At 35.3% G+C, this 17,076-nt stretch overlaps 1 protein-coding gene across 5 annotated transcripts in view; it reads right to left on the reverse strand.

Moving 5' to 3' along the window:
* Positions 1 to 12,526, reverse strand: part of LOC129244574 (rho GTPase-activating protein conundrum) — a 60,078-nt gene extending 47,552 nt beyond the window's left edge. For 2 of the 5 annotated variants that reach the window (XM_054882286.1, XM_054882284.1), the window contains exons 1-2: positions 12,299 to 12,526; positions 2,402 to 2,689 (exon numbers count right to left, since the gene is read on the reverse strand). The gene's annotated coding sequence lies outside the window, so the exon portion shown is untranslated. Of the gene's footprint in view, positions 1 to 2,401; positions 2,690 to 12,256 lie in introns of all 5 variants that reach the window. The other 3 variants (XM_054882287.1, XM_054882283.1, XM_054882285.1) reach the window with 2 other exon arrangements.
* Between the last annotated feature and the right edge of the window lie 4,550 nt (positions 12,527 to 17,076).

Consider the following 17,076-nt stretch of genomic DNA (forward strand, 5'->3'; position numbering starts at 1 on the left):
TCTTCGTAGAGTTACGTGTGGCGCCAATATCAACAATCTCTATGCCCAAATGGGCATGCGACGATCGAAAATAATCATTGATCCACAACGTGTAAAGGTGGAGGCAATCCTAAACCTCAGCAGAAAAAACATACAGCTCTACATTGAACTACTAGCAGGGCATTGTAAACTTAATCACCACATGAAAAAATTGGTGTGGCAAAAAATGATTCTTGTAGATTCTGAAACACAAGAAACAACAGAACATTTTCTATGCGACTGGCCAACAGTGGCACGACGCAAACTAAATTACCTGGGAAGCGGGGTTATTATCACTAGAGTGCAAAGAAAATAACGGATCAAGCCTTTTCCGAGTGATTCGATTCCAATTTCTCCAGCTAATTAACGTAAAAGAAAAAGATGTCACGGATGATATTCACATCAAATGAGAAAAACCACAAATTTGATGTGTAAAAGTTGGAAACCTGAAAAACTTTTTACTTCAATAAATAAAAGAAAATGATTTTGAGTGATGAAAATCTCGATTTGGACTTCCAGCGCTCCGTTGCTTGTCTGTTTATATGCTGCAGCTGTCTAGTTGACAAGTGTCAAATATATAAAATCCTCATTTAAGATGTTTCGGCTTGTCCAATTTGGGTCAAAAAATGCACCTTTTTGTTGCATAATTTGTTGCCATTTTAAAGGTAGCTTCCTTATTGGCGAAAAGCTCCAGAAATGGATTTTCAGAATCTTCTCTTGATACCAATTTCGTATCACCCAGGAAGTTTTAAAGTGGGAGAAAAATTTGGTAATCGCTTGATGGCAGATCTAGACTATATGATGGATGCATAAAGCTTTCCAGGCAAGCTCCCAGAGTTCACTACAGACGTGTGTGGCCTTGCGTTGTTCTGATGAAACACAACACCTCTTCTGAGAGCCAACTAGCTTCAAACGGTCCAGCATCCATACGGATGCAACCCATAATTAATTATTCATTTCAAGCCCCACCAAATATACAGTAGAACCTTCTTATGTAACCCCCTTTCTTATCCTCAGTCACCAACCGTTTAAGAAATGAGTCGATTTCATTCCGTTTGGCTTAGGCTTCGCAGATGGAAATTCGATCCATCATGTTTTTTTTTGGTGTTAATTGGTGTGGCGCCCAAACATCAAGCTTCTTTTTGAATCCAGCTTTGCGCAAATAATTTAAAGTTTTATGGTAGATACTTTACGATATATCTAGGAGATCCCTACAGCCATCTACCGAAAAAATATTCCTTTTTCCCAAACATAATAGGAGGTGCAAAGATTGTAAAGTTTTCATTACGTGCAATGACACAACAGCATAAAATATGAGGGAAAATATTTGCAATATTCCAAATTCTGGGCAGACAAATGCGACTCTGCGCTAGCTGTTTACTGTTGTTTCTTTTAAGGGGTTACATGGGTTTCGTTGGTTCAAAAAATCGATTTATTTTTTTTTTTTTGGCTTATTAATTTCTACAACATCTCAGGAATATTATCCTAAATTTTCAAGTCGATCCGAATAATAAATTCGGAGATACAGCCTTTGGAATGTGTGCGCTCCAAGCCACTTTTATTGTTACTCAAAACTTTAAGCGCGTTTTTCTCGGAACGGTGTTTTCAAAGTCGATTGTCAAATGTTCTCGAAAACTACTCAACCGATCTTGATGAAATTTTACACAGGTGTTCGAAATACAATTTACTCGTGCTTGAATGAAGGATTTTGTTTTTTTTTTTTCAATTACAACTATTTAAAAAAAACAAAATGTCAAGCAAATTTGACCGAAATTTTCATTTTTTTTGGAAAAATGTCTGCCAAAATTCCAATTTTTACTTTTTTTCTTTCCTTCGTTCAAGCACGAATTTATGGTCTTAGCTAAAACACCTATTTTTGTTTTTTCATTTTTGATGAGCCTGTCAGGAGTTATGCGGACAACGCGGACGCACCTTTTTTTCGAGGGGTCACCGGAAATGACGTCACAATGGAGGAGTTTTAATTTTTTTTTTTTTTGAAAATTTCAGAAATTATTTTTTAAATATGTATCTATAAGACAGAAAAAAGTTTGAATTAAATAAATAATTTTTCACACAGAAAAAAAAATATATTGAAAATAGGCCTTTTTTACCCGACGAAACCCATGTAACCCCTTAATCTTGCTACCATTTTGCTCACTTATTTTAATATTTGGAATTAATATATGTACGTGCCAATTATTTATTTAATTATGCAAAACTTAGGGAATGCCCCTAATGTATGCGTTTGCACTGGGTATATATAACAAACTTTAGTCCGTATGTCTCACCAATTGTGTTATGTGCCTACATTCTTGTATATACACATATGTATCAAATCCATTTACCCATTATTTTCATTTATATTTCATTAGCATTCACTTACCTACGAGTCCACTCTTTCAATGCCCACAATTCAGGATTTAGTGTATCCCACAGGCAAAACTAGCAGCACAGAAATCGCGTTTATTCCACTGATTTGCAGTGTTTGTCGTTGCACACGTTTAGTCTTTCTAGGAAAATGCAGCTAAAGGAATTCGCGACAAGATTTGCTGATTTGCTGTTTTACACTTCTCGCTATTCTGGTTGTTTTTGTTCAATTTTTTTTGTTCTTAAAATAATTGGACTTTATTCGTATTTAGATTAGTATGCACAAGTCACATAGAGTAGCGAACTGCGAAAAATAAAATTGACTCCATTTGAAACCAATGAAACCTTACGACAATGGCAATAGATTCCATGAGCAGCATTTTAATATGTCCCTGTTGCTTCCCTTCTTACTATATGCCTACATGCGAGTATATCTAATATGCACACACACACATATATGTATTGATGTATGTATGTATGCTTGAACATACAATTATGTGACTTTATATTGTTTTAAGAATAATGATTAAACAGCTATGACGACATTGCGTGCCCGCTAGATCAGCCGGCTGATCGATGGTTTCGCCAATCAACCTGTTAGACCATCTGTCCATCAATCAATCATTCCATCTTACAATGGCAATCATAAGTCTGGCTTGGATTATGGCGAGTTGGCAAGGTGCATGCAGCTAGAAGTTTTCCCCATTTGCAACCGTTTCGCGTTCGCCTCCAAATGGGTTCACTTTTGCCCCCCTACCTCTTTGTCCTACTTGATCCATTATTAGTCGCAGCACCTGGGACCATAGCCAAACAACAATATCACACTTTTTCTTTGGCTTTGTTCACTCTTCGTTTGCCCTTATGATTTTATTGTTTGTTTGCAATTTGTATTTATGTATTTCCTTCAACGCCTCGAATAGCTGGTTGTTGGTGGCGTGGCGATTGGTGTTTCTCTTACAATCACGGCGCTCTTATAAATATACAGTATTGTGGAAAATAAGAGCAACTTCTTCGGCTGAGCATAAATTATTCCCAGGTCCGAAATTCACGTGAAATACTCTTATTGTGAAATTAAAAGAATATACTCTATACATATATATTTTCGTTCAAACATTCAATTTAACTGTGAAAATATTTTATTAAATTACTTTGATTCTGCGTTCGATCGATTTTTTGAATATAAGTGGAATTTTGAATTGTATCCCGTCAATGCCTAGCTTTGTTTTGAACAACTCTTTCAACTTACGTAAGTCGGAATAAGAAAACTATTGGACGAATTTTTGTTATTTTATTAAAAACAAAAACCCACACACCCCTTGCGAATATAAATTTTGACATTTAGTTTTTTTCACTTAATTTTAATAAAAATACAAAAGTCATAATAATCAAGATTAGATTAGGTAGTGCTGGCTGATCTATCAAAAGAACTCACTTAGCGTTCTAGGGTCCATTGGGTTGCCAGTGCTATGTATTTGGACTCGAAGAATTATTTTATGTAATTCTTAATGCACGCCTTCGCGAGTTTTAACAAGCTGTTCAGCCCTTTGTCAGCAATATCCCTCAAGGATGAAAAATATGCTGATCCTAGGCACATTTGTCGAGTCCGACAAAGATCAGGACAGTGGCAGAGTAGGTATTCAAAAGTACCCCTAGTATACACTTCGTTGCATGTGTTACACGCATCGATCTGGACCAATCCCATTTTTGCTGCTTGATGGGGGTGAGACAGTATCCCATTAGTATTCCAACCAATATTTTACAGTCTTTTCTAGAGAGTGATAAAATAAGGTTTATAGTTTTCGTATTCCAAGTCCTTAGCATAATTTTGGCAGTTATGTATGAGGTTGAGTGTTGCCACATCGACTGCGTTTCCAAAGCTAATTTTCATAAAAATTCCTTCCTTTTAATCGGAATCTTAGAAAAATTTTGAGCATTCTGTTTTATAGCCCATTGAATTTCAGTATAAAAAAGTAAAGATTGGAGTTGCCTTTCAAGGTATCTCTCAAAATCGCATTGGTTTCTGACAATATTTTTGTTTTGCTTGTGTTTTATAAGGAAGAAAATGCACATTACCATCTACAATTTTTTTTTTTTAAATCGACGAAGCACATCTGGTAACAAATTGATTATGATCCATATGAATGATTGAACAAATTCTAATTTTGTGTAATGTTGGCCTATTTTAATACTCGCAGGATAATACAATTTGTTTTCTACCTACACTGGAATGGTAAAATCCGTTGGCTAGTGTAACATAGAGTAGTGTAACTTATTTAGATATTCAAAAATATAATAATTAAGCGACACATTAAAAATGTGGGCGAAATCAATCCAAATATGAATGTCAATTATGTACAAATATATGCAATATATATGTATACGAGTGTAGACGCAAATATAATATTATATTAATATATAAATAATAAAAAGTTGCTTATGTTATGCACAATACTGTGCGACCATATGCATACATATATGCACTCTTGAGAGTGAATGTGTTAGATGCAAATATTGTACTTTTGCCACGCATTTGCAAGTTTTCATGAGGTTTTAGTATTATCGGTTCATTTGAGACCAAAACTAACCACTTGAGTTCTTATCACCGCCAGTTTATTAAGAATATTTACAATCTGCTGCTTCACGCACATACATACATACATACATACATACATACATAGGTATGTAAGTCCATCTGCGTGCAAGCGCACATTAAAATATGAGGTGCAAAAAGCTTAACTCCAGACAATGATTTATCAAAAAAAAATCTGCATTTCATTTGCCAACCACTTAGCGACTTGCAAATAAACCAATAAATCGCCTATATATTTGCATATACACACATACGAGTATATATGTATGTATTTGGCAGCACTGAACTATTTCGTTGACAGTTGGCAAAGAAAAGAATTACGAGTTTCTCGTTGCGAGCAATAAAAGTGAACATAACAAAATTAATACCAAAAATAGACAAACTTCGCTAAGAAACCAAATTTTTATTTTCGATTGTGAATATATAAGTATATACAAACATACATAGGCTTTTACAATAAGAACATACGTAGATAAGTGATTGGAAGCATCGATCTAAGCAAGTTGCTTGCGAGCTAAGCTCCTGCTGGCTTATTTTTTTGTTGTTATCGTATACAAACAGAGAAATGGTAAGCGAAAGCATTTGAATTAATCATTTTTTTGAATTCATGCAGCAGCTTTATTTCGTTGATTTTGTATATAAAATAGGGTAGGTAGGGTAGCCTCTATTGAGTTGAGGCTTACAAAGACAGAAGGTAATCCAATTTAATTGAAGATATATAAATAATATTCACATTTGTGCTATATCAATTTTATGCGTATACTTGTATTTTGAAGTGGATATTAATGAATTTACATATGTACATATGCATGTACAGTGAGCATTAAAAGTTTTCTCCACTTATTTCTATGTTTTATTCAAATTGATAGGCATCCGTAGCGCATGGCCACCATTCGGTAGGACCAGGGTTCGAAAATCACCGCGTGCATGAAACTATGGATGGTCACCGTTTCCAAAAAAAAAAACAATTTTTTGCGTTTTTTACACAGGTTTAAATAATTGACGCGTTCCCTTCTGTTAGGGGTTTACCCGATCTCCACTTCTATTTGTGATGTGCGTCTTGATGTTATTCCACAAGTGGAGGCACCTACAGTTTTAAGCCGACCCTGAACGGCAGATATTTTTTATAAGCAACTTTTTCATGGCAAAAATACACTCGGAGGTTTGCCATTGCCTCCCGAGGGGCGGCCGCTATTAGGAATAACTTTTCCTATTATTTTACTGTTTCATGTACGGAGATTCAAACCTCCCGAATGTTAGTCACACACCACCCCATTCGGCTACGGCGGCTGCTTATAATAATGCCATATTCTGCTTAGTCCCGATTTACACAGGGAAACATTAGAAAGAAACATTTTGTTCGTGAGAGCAGTTCGGACGGGGAAGAGGGAGACGTTTTTGTTGCCCGTACTGGCGACACGTTTTGTGCTTCTAATTCGTATTGTCAAGCATAAGAAGTAAACGTCAAAAGCAACGAAACTTGTCGAAATCAATTTTGCCAATGTAACCGCGAATGAAACATCAAAAAAGAATTTCCAGTATCTGTGTTTAAATCGGGGCTTAGCATATTCATAGAGCTCTTGCACTCGATCAAGAAAGTGTGTTGCTCTAAAAAAAAGTGGAAATGTATTCATTTTTATGAATTATTGTTTTATTCGGGCTTGTATGGAACTTGAAACCTTTATGAACAAAATGTCCCTGCATCGCTTGTGAAGCATTCGAGGTATCGCACATCGAGCTTGGTGTAGATAAAAAACATATTTTTATGTTTTGTAAGTAAAATTGAGCCTATCAGGTTTTGTTGACAATTTTATTTGCAGCATACACACCTACAATATACATACCTTCTGGCAACCCTGGTACAGAGTTTATAAAATTTATTCATGTATTTATTTGCGTACATAAAGTCCGTATGTTGTCTATCTCATTGCCCACATATGAGCACCATCAAGTTTCAAGAGTTTGTATATATCATTTTATATTTATATGCAAACCACATTTGTGATATCGTCGCCGCCAATACTTAATGCTAAGTGGCGGCATAGCCCAAGCACCCGCTTCGATGACCAAACAGTCCAGCCTGATTCGCATAGAAGTGACAATCAATAATAAATAAACTCTGTTGTTGTTTACATACGAGGTGTGTGTATGCATGTATGTATGTATGTATGTATGCGACTTTACTTATATGTAAATAAATGATCAAATTTATGCATTCAACAAATGCGAGATGGTATTTATAATTATTTATAGATGGGTGCGAGTAGCGACGTTTTTTCTGCGGATTAACGACAACCAAGCCGCAAATTAATAAATAGCCAATAAAAAGGCCTCAACAAGCTGGGAACAGAATGACGTGTGGACGTTGTCAAGAGATAGAAAAGTTCGCTAAAGCATGGGAGGATCCATTTTTGTGCGTTACCTATGAATTCCGAAACCTCTAAACGGATTTTGATAAAATTTTGGTGTATTGGTACAGGTATTACAGAGGCAGTTTATAAGTCTATTTTGACGCGCTAGTGGCGCTGGAGTCCAGTTATTAGTAACAGTCTACTTAGGCTGATTTCGTTCATTTCAGAATGCATGAAATAAATATTAAATTTAAGTCAATATTTTTGCGATAAAAAGGTCCACTAGGTGGCGCAGAAGTAGAAATCGGATTCATGGTTCAATTTAACACGAGATTTGAGTCGGGCATCTAATTGCATAGACGTTAAACGCGATTAACGACTTAATTCGAAACTATTTCAGGAATTAAGTGCAACTACTCCGGAGTAACTACTAGACCTAAATCCCATAATTTAGGCGGATTAGGGGAATTTTCGATGGCAACATAGCCGAAAAACGGCAGTTAGTTTGTGAACGAAAAACAAAAACATTAAAAAGAATAACAAGAAAGACGAAGGCCAGTTTGGACTAACACATAAGAAATAACGTTGAATATTTCTATATTTCGGAGCAGTAGGAGAAATTGCAATTTAAGATCTTTTTTAATAAATAATTATTTTTTAGTATCAGTGCAGCTAATACGGGTATTTGTTACCTGCGGTCCATCTTTTACTGCTTAAACTTTCCAATAAACAAATCAGCGGCAATCCGGATTAACGCCGCCGTTTGTCAATGCTCTAAGAAATATTTTTTTTACAGAAAATTTACCCACTATGTGACATTGGAGTCCGGATATTAAAATAAATATTCACGTTCCTAAATTGAGCCGCTATTGCTGCGATCGAGATTTGGTCCATAAAATGAAAGTCAGAAATGTCACTTCTTTTTTTTCTATAAAAACTTCGCATAATACATAGAAAACTTTACTTGGTGCACGGAAAATGTAAGGGAAGGGATGATTCGATTCTAAGAATTTGTATGGTCTCCTATCAACATCCCGTTTGAATTTAAGGGTTTATGGTTTCTCGTCTGTTGTTGTTGTAGTAGCAGTAGCAGTTCCTCAAGCCATGCCAGTACGACGTAGTCACCGGTAGTCATCCTCTATTTTATCAAACTGTAAGCCCAGAAAACGTGCTGAATAGACCGGCTAGGTCCAAAGTTAGATAGGTGTTAGGTGAGTGGATTTAAGCGGACATGTAAAAAATACTACATAGGTAATAAAACCACTTCTAACTTTTTTTCCCCAAAATATCGTAACCTGCCGCTTCCACTACCTTTCTGCATAGAAACAGAAGCCGCGCTCCCTACGTAAAATAAATATTTAATTAATTACACACCTATATAGCGACAAGCCCCGGCTTAAATGTGTCGGGATCGATTCTGCATAAGTAGGAATATAACCTGCTACAATATCCCGTCTGTTTTGCTTTCTGCACAACAATGAAGAAAGCACCAAAGTAATAACTATAAGTTTATGGATTAAATTTCGAAAGTAATTTTATATGCCTGACGCCTGTCTCTGAAAGGCAATTTCTAAAAAAAATTATTTTAGTTTCTAGCTTAATCTTTCACGTCTTGAATATCCTTGAAGTAATCTTTAAAACAATTTTTGCCCAGGTAATTTCAAAGTAGTAGTTTTGGTTAGATCAGGTAAAACCGTGCTTAAAAAAAAAGAAAGTGTGTGGTAGTTCACGGAACCCGCACGATTGAAGTGAAACTTCTTTTATCAACAAATCAATAATTTAACTATTATTTCAATATAATGCATGCAGAAGTCATGGAAAGCATGGAATGGAATTTTATTAAACAGAATTATTTATTTATTTTAATATAAAAAGAAATGAATTTATTGTACTCAATTACATTTGGTTCTCGGCATTGTCATTATCATTATTGGATTCGTTTTCCAAAAATGAAACAAGGGCTTTATGGTAACTGAAATACGTAAAAAATGATCTACATTCTAATCTATCAAGGTATCGATGAAATACTGCATCAATGGTAGTTCCGCATCTTGTTGTTGGTACTACAAATTATCACTTATCGTACAACCGGAGGATTCACTGTCACGGTGTTCAACAGTAGCTCTTAATTTTTTACGCTCCAAATACTCACGTTGCCGTTCAGCACCTGTTTTCGGTTTCCGTTTTTGTTGATTTGATGCCATATTTAACAGAAATCAATCAACAAAACAAAATATGTTTGTAAGATTTGCTCAAAACTACACACACACTCTATGACGCGTCTCGCGTTACTAATATAATATTGTGTTTGGGATAACTGTCAACTGTTTCCACCGAAATGCGTTCGCAAAGTGTATGGTCTTTGGTATGGTAAACAGCTTTATGATACATTATTTTGCGGCGACAGCACAGCGCGATAGCCCAGCGGCTAGCAATGTGGGCTTCCGATCCGAAATCCTTGGTTCGAATCACAAGAAAATTTTTTTTTTTTTTTTTTTTATGCATTTATTTCATTTTGTTTTATGATATGTTTATGAGCAGATTTTTTTCATGGCAGAAATACACTCGGAGGTTTGCCATTGCCTGCCGAGGGGCGACCGCTATTAGAAAAATGTTTTCATTAATTTTGCTTTCACCGAGATTCGAACCAACGACCTCTCTGTGAATTCCGAATGGTGATCACGCACCAACCCACTCGGCTACGGCGGCCGTCAATCAAATGTCATATTTACAAATTACATTCGATAAGAATGTAACAGATGGCGCTGGCATAGCGTGAGTTTTACGTAGTTTAGCGTAGTTTTACTCCTCACAGCGTTTCATCCACGCCACGCTTTTAACAGATGGCGCTGGCGTAGCGTCACATATCGATGAAACGCTATGGTTTTACTCCTCACAGCGTTTCATCCTTCGAGACAAAAGAAGTTTCACTTCAAAAAAAATGAATTTTCCACATAAAAAAATTGAACTAAATATTTATTATTTTTCCTCCCAAAAACAAAAGAAAAATATATCACTAAGAGATACAGGAAATAACCGCTTTGCAATGTTATTTGCACTGACGATATTGGATCTACGCGAAAAAGTACTGCGAAAAACACGATATTCTTCCAATGTGTACGAAATATTATATTTAAAGGAAACATGACAAGTAAATACTACGAGTAGCACCGAAGGCCCTTGTAGCCAGTGTGCCAATTAAGTTAGGGTTATATTGTATATATCCTCGATAAATAATTATAAAACTAATTGTAAACAAAAAAACTGTTTTTTAGCTTTGGTGCAGTGCAAGCAAAAGTTTCCCTTTTTACTAAAAAAAAAATAAAAATACGATATTTGAAGATCTAAAATATTTCGATGGAGGTCCTAAAAGTAATCAGGAATTAACCCTTTAGCCTATAGCCACGAGTCTGACTCGTGGTAAAGACTTTGTGATCAATTGATTATGATTACTTCCTAGACATCTTAAAATTACTATTTGTACCTAAACATTGTTTATTATTTCACAATTCCTTTCGTTGCATTGAAATATATATGTTACGAAAAGTATACACTTTGCGCCAGTTCGGGTACACGGCTGAACAGTTGAATGGCACGGCGCGCGAACGAATTTCTTGCGTATTATAGCTCGCGCAATTGGTAGATATCGTGTAGGCTAAGGGGTTAACTTACCAAAGCCCCTTTTTATGAGGCATGTGGCGCCCTAGTAAATGTGCATATGCACATACATATGTACTTATATTTTTTCATACGGATTATTCATTCCCTTGCTATACCTGTTGCTGTTAATATTATTTCATTATATAAAAATGCATACACACATCAGTATGTACATATACCATATGTATGTATGAATGTCGAGGTGCTTTGCACATGCATACATACACACATACATACATATACATATGATAAACCATACAAACATGAGTTATTCTTGTTTTTTTTTTTTGTCGATTGCCTAGCGTTTTTTGTTTTAACACGACACCAAGGTTTTTTTGGCAACTTCTTATTTGTCATTTGCACCATTCAACGTTTTCGTTTGAAAAAGTGAAAACACTTAGAGTTGGCAAGTTTTTACTCACTTTTTTGGATTTGCTCCTCATTTATAATTTTTAATTTTTAGTTTGCATTTCTCCCCTTTCCCGCCACTTCAATTTAAACAGTAAAATAATGCCTTAATAATACCAACTCTGCTACGAACACTTTCACAAAACTACATGCATACATACATACATACATATGTATGGTATGGCTACACTGAGTGATACAGGCAAAACGAAAAGCACGTACAATAGATTAACACAAATACAAAACATGCATTACTTTTTTATTGCAACCTATCACCATACATACATACATATACTATATGCATCTATGTATGTAAGTATATATATTTGAGTACTTATTCCGAACTTTGTAAGATCACACCGTTAAACACATATGTACATATTTCAATTTGATATGGTAACATTTAAATCTGTGCAAACACCAACAGTTCACTCACGGCTCAATGAAGCGTTTCGTCTTTTTTATAAAGTGACCATTTCTGGATGATCACTTAAAAATCGCTATGTATTGTTTAATTTATTCCGACTTTTAGCTTTTCGCAGTGCCAAGAACGTGATAAAGAATGGAGAAAACAAATGCCAAAAGCGACATAAGAAAGATCAAAATCGCAATTTAAACACTCAGCATAAACTCCAATACATGAATAATATACCGTCGCGTCAAATTCCCCTCATACATATGTATGTCGGGTACATGTTTGTGTATATTCATACGAATTACGTATGTGTGTGTACAAAGCAAGCAATCGACGACCTGCTCCGCAACTCTTTGCTCCCAAGTAAAACTCGAATATGCGCATGTATAACCATACATAGATTTATATACATACATACATATATGTGTACATTCTTATACTACGTACATGTATGTACATTACACTTTGGCTTTGCCAGTTAACACGCACCTCACTTTGCACTTGTTGTAATAGCAATCGTTTGCTGTCGGTTATAGTTGCATTGGAAAAGTGGCCAACAAGTACATAATTTCAAGTTGTTGCTTTGCTTTTGGCTCTTTACTGAGGAAAGTAGTCGCAAGTGCAAACGACGTCACAAAATAAATGAAAATACACAAAAGAACGTCTTCACGCGCTGTACACAACCAAAACGATCGACACTTCCAAAATCACTAAACTCTGCTTTGCTTCCAAATGTGTTCATCGCCTTTTCAGAGTCGGCTATGCGGTACGGCAGTAATGTTGGAGTAGTGAAGTAATTGAGCTCACAATACTCGGAGAGGATAGCTGGTGATTAAAATTCTCAAACTCTCAAACTGGAACTGGAACTGGATCACGTCAACTGCGCGCTAACTAAAACTAAGAGCACGGAGCGCTCTTTAAAATAAATAAAAGTACTATTGCTTCTCTATTGGAAAGATCAATGTGCTCGTCCATTTTGATAGCCGAGCGGTACGTTCACTGACTAAATAACTGCTTCACATCACATTACCTCTATTTTTACCAGCCGCTCAGGTGTCTCAAAGCATATTTCGTTCACTTCGGCTACTTTCTTTACAGGTGCTCACTGCAATACACAATGCAATATTGCCGCACTCATTCGATTTCTGCTCGGCTACATTTCCAATGCGTTCTTTCAGCAAGTGATCGTATACTGCTCTCTTAGAAAATTCCTAAGCAAAAAGAAGTTTGGGCAGTTTATGCGAGTACTTCGCTCAGCTACTCTTAACGCTTGATGACCCATTCGAATATTTTCGACAGTTGTGCTTGCATATGAAAACAAATATATTTATTGATGAATATGTGTGCATGCGCACCGTGTTGTTGTGGGTTGTACAAAACAGAACACAAATTCTCACAATAAAAAAATTAGAATCAGTATTTTAAACTACAAATTTGGACGAACTTATAAATGTAAATATTTTCTATGTACATACATAGTTGTGGCTTCTGATGGAAATCTACGACCAAGGTCATTATTGTAAAACGGCGTGGAAGGAGTAAACAGCAAACCACTTATTGGGTTTGCGCAAAACTAGTCCCACTGCTACTAAGATACGGCTCGCTATATTGCAAAATAATTGCTCTATATAGCGCGGCGTAGTTTAGTTTGTACAATAATTATTGTTATGCCCGCGCACTTTTGCGCAAGGGTATTTTAATTTTGCTTACATAACTGTTGTGTGCATTAAGGAATCGAGATAGATATAGACCTACATATACATACTTACGCACTCAGAATGATGAGAGGAGTCCATTTAGCCATATCTGTTCGTCCACGATAACTCGAGCAGAAATTAATATATTCCAATGAAACTTGGTACGCATTTCACTTTGGATCCAATGTCCGTTACTAACCAAGCCTCTCTTCCATATAGAGGCAATTTTTAGAAATGAAAAAGCAAAGCTGATATCTTTGTTATATATCTAGCAAAATTACCTCAATTTGGTAAATATTGAATCAAATAAAATAAAATAAGTAGAGCAAAAGTAAGCTGTAGAAAAATGAGCAGTGACGCGCCCACTTTTAGATAATTGCGTGTGTCTCGATAACGGCTTAAAACTAAAACTCTCCCTTACCTGATACACGTGTTGCTCTCCACCTCATTTAGATCCGACATACTTGTTATTGAGATCGAATAAAAACCACGGCCACATTTTATATATTAAGACTAAATTTTTGTTCGCCCATCCGATGTTAGAAGCTATAACTCTCAAATCTATGAGTTTATTTGATTCCAAAAATTAACGTTCACCGGAATGAATGTAGCTCGTCCTTGGTTGTTATTCTTTTTCTTCTTAATTGGCGCGATAACCGCTGACGCGATTTTAGCCGAGTTTAAGGAGACAGATACCTGTAAACGGCCATATTTTCCCTGATTTTCATTAAAATTATTTAAAATGAAGAAGTCAATATATTTTTTCAAAATTGGCATACAGTTTATTTACCTATAAATTAAAATAATATAAAAATTGTTTTTTTTTATTTTAATCATTTAAAATAGCGGATGTACACTCAATTCTTCCAGGAAGGCCGCAGCGGGGTTTCTCAATCGGCGGGCATTGTAGCATCGGCGTCAGTGACCTGAATACAAAAATTTTTTTGTTTATTAATGTCATAATTCCTATATGAATTAAAAAAAATGGAAAAAAATCGCGGAATAAAATGCTTAAAAAAAATGAATTTTGGGGCGAATTTTCCTACTATTTTTGCTTCGAATTGTAAATTCACATAGAAAGTAATATCATAAAAAAGATGTGTGCAAAATTTCAGGGAGATCGGTCAATAACTTTCCGAGTTATCGTGTTCGCCAATTCGAAAAATATAGTTTTGAGAAAAATGCGTCTAAAGTCGGCAACGTAACTATACCTCTTTCAGCGCTCGAACGCAAAAAAGAGAGTCGTCACGGTTGACGATCTATAATATAAGAAATACTTAAAGTTACGTTCTAAAAATTGTTTGACATATTCTTAAAGGATTATATTAACATTTTATGAAAAAATTTTTTTTTCGAAATTTTACGGGTATCTGTCCCCTTAAACGATTTGAAAAAAAGTTGGTTTCAAAAAAAGCCTAATATCCATCTGAGTGACTCCGCAGAAACTGAACGTTATAAATCAAGTTATTGTGAGGGATAAAATACTTGGTTGTTCAATAGGTTTTATGGTTCGATAAGAGAGGCTGACCAAAATGTTCAAATGTTGATTAAAAAATATAAATAACTTTTCACTTATTAATAAGTTTATCTATTTTTTTTACTTGAATCCCTAAAATATCACTCAAACTTCAAACAGCCACCATTTCGTCTAATTACTCCCGCGGTGTGCTTCACGCTGGGCTACTTATGAATAAATGCATAAAGATCATTGCCATTCGCCCAGTGATTTAAAACTGTTAAACCAGATTTATAAATTTCAAAGAATACAGAACTATTTGAAAATGAGGAATTTAAAATATTAATGAAAATTCCATGACCATTAGAAGACATATTCCTGGCATTGTCAGACTATAAAATAGAATTTCATTTACTCTGTCCAATTAACAGCTACTCTCATTTGTATCCTTGATGTATCATAAAAGGGTTTGGGCACGTAGCTCAATATAATCAGCAATGCATAACTCAAAAGGGACTACCCCACACAAATACCATTTCCACTTCAGTGCCTACGCTTGTATTGGTATTTGTTTTCTATTGCGCAAGGTAATGTCAATTATCATCAGCAGGTTCGAGCTACCAACTTCATTATTTACATTTCACTGTTACCTTACGAAAAAATTTTAAGTATTTCAATCTTAATGACAATGTAGAAATTCTATGTTGCAGGTAGAAATACACGCATGCGTGTATTATACCACGTACATACCTCTAAATACATACATACATACATACTCGTATACATATAGACGTCTGCTTATGTTGACCTTTTTGGACAACGCATGAGCGATTTTGTTGAAAAAACATTCAAAAGGATTTGTCTCAAAGGTATTTATTATTTACGCACAAATTATTGGTCATGGGAAAAAAGAAATTTACTACTTGTTAAAAAGCATGAAAACAAGAGTTGCCAAATGGCAGACAGAGTTTATTAACTACGTCTCGACGCGTCTGAAAGGCGCAGTACTTAATGTGGAGTCGAGAGTGTATAGAAAACCACTTAATGACTGTCAGGTACCTTAGCGTCATTGAATGTTAAGACATCATTGAATTTTCGAAATCCGGTAATCGGTTTAATTAATTTTTAACTATTTAAAGACTGAAACTTTTTTTGTAGTGTGTCAACTTTTCTGAGTGGAAAGGAATGAGTCAAGAGGTGCATGTGACTGTTAAAATTGCTTAATGGTTAAGTTTTGTTTTAAGTTTATTATTAGTTTTTAATCCAAGTAATTTATTAAAAGTATTGAGTTAAATAAGAAATTAATTAAAATGATATAAACCAGCTATTCCGATTTGAAAGAACCATAATGAGAAAAATCTACGGTCCTATTCGGCTTGAAAACGGCACGTATCGCATCCATTGCAACAACGAAATTGAAAACCTTATTGGTGGTGAAAATGTAATAAGTTTTATAAAAGCGCAGCGGATTAGATGGATTGGCCACATCATAAGATTGCCCAACGAAAGAATCCAAAAAAAGGGTGATTACTTTGCGTCCAATTGGAGGAAGAAAGAGAGGCCGACCAAGAAAGGGGTGGCTTGATGACGTAGAAGCAGACTTAAAAGTGATGAACGTTCGTAATTGGAGAAATGAAGCTAGAGAGACTGAATTAGAGGAGGATTGTTGATGGGGCTATGGTCCACCACAGACAGTGAAGCTAAAAGAGAGGGAGAGAATAAAAAACAAGTATTTTATTAGATACCAATTAGAGAACTGCTTCTGAGGTCAAGTGGAAAATTACTAATATCTTTATTTAATATTCAAGAAAATCTCCATGTAAAAATGCCTTTCAAGTTAAAAAAACTATAGTCCGCTTTATGGTGCATAGATGTGAATGCTTATTGGCAAATCTTTCGCAAAAAATTTAACCAACTATGCTCAGACAGTTGTTGATAAGAACGCCTATGCGAATTTAAAACGAAGGTCTATTACATAAATTGATGGTTGCAGTTTGGCAATTTCATAAATATTCCAGAACATATTTGGCGTCATTCTAAAGTTTGCTATGCCTTCTAACATCGGCTTCCCCTAGTTTAATTTACGCCACATCTATTAAACAACGCATAAAACC

This window comes from Anastrepha obliqua, chromosome 4 (assembly GCF_027943255.1).
Source record: "Anastrepha obliqua isolate idAnaObli1 chromosome 4, idAnaObli1_1.0, whole genome shotgun sequence".
NCBI classification, from domain to species: Eukaryota; Metazoa; Arthropoda; class Insecta; order Diptera; family Tephritidae; genus Anastrepha; species Anastrepha obliqua.